General features: G+C 42.1%; 1 pseudogene; it reads right to left on the bottom strand.

The window, feature by feature from the left end:
- Window positions 1–2,147: 2,147 nt before the first annotated feature.
- LOC116823573 (olfactory receptor 10A7-like) lies at window positions 2,148–3,123 on the bottom strand (annotated as a pseudogene).
- Window positions 3,124–3,458: the final 335 nt, after the last annotated feature.

Here is a 3,458-nt window from a genome sequence, read left to right as displayed (position 1 = left end):
ACAGGGCCTCATCTCCCTGATTGAACTAACCTCTATCTCTAGCTTGCCTAGCATATATATACCTGCCCTGGAAATTTCCACTACCTGCATCGGACGAAGTGGTATTCACCCACGAAAGCTCACGCTCCAAAACGTCTGTTAGTCTATAAGGTGCCACAGGATTCTCTGCTGCTTTTACAGATCCAGACTAACACGGCTACCCTCTGATACTGAAGGATGGTGTGGATGCACCCGCAGCAAGTTTGCAGATGACATAAACTGAGGGAGTAGTAGATATGCTGGAGGGTACAGAAGGACCTAGAAAATTAGAGTATTGGGACAAAAGAAATCTGATCAGGTTCAACTAAGGACAAGTACAGAGTCCTGCATTTAGGATGGAAGAATCCCATGCATTCTACAGATTAAGGACCAAATGGCTAGGCAGCAGTTCTGCAGAAAAAGACTAGGGGTTACAGTGGATGAGAAGCTGGATATGAGTGAACTGTGTGTCCTTGTTGCCAAGAAGGCTAATGGTATTTTGGGCTGTATAAGTAGGAACACTGCCAGCAAATTGAGAGATGTGAGCATTCCCCCTATTTGGCATTGGTGAGGCCTCATCTGGAGTTCTGTGTCCAGTTTTGGGCCCCACACTACAAGAAGGATGTGGAAAAATTGGAAAGAGTTCAATGAGGGCAAAAAAAATGATTAGGAGGTGGATCACATGACTTATGAGGGAGGGTTGAGGAGACTGAGTTATTTAGTCTGCACGAGACAAAATGAGGGGGGATTTGATAGCTGCTTTCAACTGCCTATGGGGGTTCAAAGAGGATGGAGTCAGCCATTGTCTGTGGTGGCAGATGACGGAAAGCAATGGTCTCAAGTTGCAGTGGGGAGGTCTAGGTTGGATATTAGGAAACACTATTTCACTAGGAGGGCGAAGCACTGAATGGGTTACCTTGGAGGTGGTGGAATCTCCTTTCTTAGAGGTTTTTAAGGTCAGGCTTGACAAAGCCCTTGATGGGATGATTTAGTTGAGGGTGATCCTGCTTGAGCAGGGTTGACTAGATGACCTCCTGATGTCCTTTCCAACCTGATATTCTAGATTCTATGATTCCCTAATAGGATTGAGAGACTCAGGAGTTGGCCGAAGGGTCTGTGGAGAAAAATGCTTTTTTGTAGTGTACCTAGAGTGGAGAAATTGGAGAACAACCAGTCTCTGGCCTACTTTATATGGACAAATCTAGGAAGGGGAGGGAAGTATGAATGTCCACTGCCTTGCATCTTGTGCAATTATTCACACCTCTAATGAGAATATAAATGCTCAGGACCTATTTCTCCTCTGACTTATGCCTCTGATGTTAGTGCAGTCACTTCTGATTTACACTGATGTCAGTCAGAGAAGAATCAGGCACTATTATTCTGCTCTGGTAGGATATTACATCAGGTCTGTAATTGCTTTGCACAAGTGTAATCAACTACAGAAGTTGCAAGGCCATGGAGATTCATGCCATCATATCCACAGTTTCTTTCAAATCTTGGCCAAACAGGGTAGGGATGAATGAAAATTCAGAGGAACTTTCCTCACTTATAGGAAGGAATGACTGAACCACCAGCTTACCTTGCCACAGTCAACCAAACATTCATGGTTAAATTAATAGCATTTGGTCAACATTAATCTTAATGGTGCAATGAACCTAGAAGTGATGCTATCGATATCCCTTTCCCATGCAAGATCTTCTCAATAAATACTGGTATCTAGAAGACAATCATATAGCCATGTGATCTCCAATACAATGATTTTACATGGAGGACAATATTTTCCAAAATTAGATATTTCAACAACATTCTTCATTGTAATTTTGAGTTGAAATGAAAACAATAAAAGCCTGTTTATATTAAATGCAGATGATTTTTTGTGATTTTTTTCAATGTTTCAATCAGCTATGGAGATGATAATTATTTCTGAAACTTTGATGATGTTTTTTGGCCAAAATTTCTAATTCCAATGCATGTAAAAATTGGACAGAACATTAACATTTTATGTGTTTCTTTTTTGTAGTTTTTGGACACTAGTTCAATCATAGCATTGAATGCCATTGATTTAAAAAGAGCTACTCCAGATTTGCACAGTTGCATAACTGACATCAGAAAAAAGATGTGTACCCAAATTAATTTCTATGAGAAAATATTTTTCTCTTCATCATGTCTCCCAATATTCTCCTCAGAGCCTCTTTTACCTTCTTGTTCCTCAGGCTGTAGATAAAGGGTTCAAGGTAGGGATGACTGTTGTGTACATCAGAGATAGCACTTTGTTGCTGTCTGGTAAGTTAATGGAGTTGAGTCTTAAATAGATCAGACTGTTGCAGCCATAATACAATGTCACCACAATGAGGTGTGAGGAGCAGGTGGAGAAGGCTTTGTGTCTGCCTTCAGCTAATGCCATCTTTAAGATGGTGGAGATAATAAAGATGCAGGACACAAGGATGAGAGTACATCAAGTGAAGATGACTAGTATAGAAGTTGAAAACAACTGCATTTCATACTGAGAGGTGTCAATGCAAGAAAGCTTAATCAATGGGGGAATGTCACAGAAAAAATAGTTTATCTTATTGGAGCCACAAAATGGCAAGGTGAAATTTTCACTCAGACTGTCTGTACTAAGGACACCACATTCCCACTGAGCCATGAAAGAACTGCCAATGAAAGGCACACCATCCTGTTCATGATGAGCCTGTACCTCAGTGGCTTGCATATGGCCACATAGCGATCATACGCCATGGCAGCCAGAAGGAAGCACTCGGAGGCCCCAGGAAAGAGCAGGAAATACATTTGTACAACACAGCCCATGTAGGAAATGCTCTTGTCCTCTGAAAGGAAGTTCACCAGCTTCTTGGGAACAGTGACTGAGGTGTAGTAGATCTCCAGGAAGGATAAGACCCGGAGAAATAAATACATGGGGTTGTGAAGGGCTGGGTCCACGGTGATTGTGGTGAGAAGGATGTTCCCACTCAGGGTAATGGTGTAAAATAACAGATAGATGGAGAACAGAGGCAATCCCAGCTCGCGATGGTTGGACAATCCCTGTAAAATGAATTCAGTCACCACAGTGAGGTTCCCCTTTCTTGATTCTTCTGTGTATTTCATCTGTGGGGGGACAATAAATATCTAGGTAACATGTGAAGGAATGACCCACTGCAGGAACTAAGTGGGGGATGTTCAAAGGCACATATGGAATTTATGGACCCAATTCCCATGGACATTCAGTAGGAGTTGTGGCCCACATCCCCAAAGATATGTGAGTGGCTACTTCCCATTGATTTTCTAGGGAAGTTAGGCACCTAAATACTTCAAACTGTCTGGGAGCCTGACTGCCACATGTGCCTTTGAAAATCTTCCCCAAAACCTTAGGGATAAATTCTCTTTTCATGTCACGCAGTTCAAATCTCATCGAGGCTACTTCCAAAATCCCTGTGTGGGTT

The sequence above is a fragment of the Chelonoidis abingdonii genome, unplaced genomic scaffold (assembly GCF_003597395.2).
Source record: "Chelonoidis abingdonii isolate Lonesome George unplaced genomic scaffold, CheloAbing_2.0 scaffold0021, whole genome shotgun sequence".
Lineage (NCBI taxonomy): Eukaryota > Metazoa > Chordata > Testudines > Testudinidae > Chelonoidis > Chelonoidis abingdonii.
The sequence above is the reverse complement of the archived record's forward strand: the minus strand, read 5'-3'. Positions and strand labels throughout refer to the sequence as shown.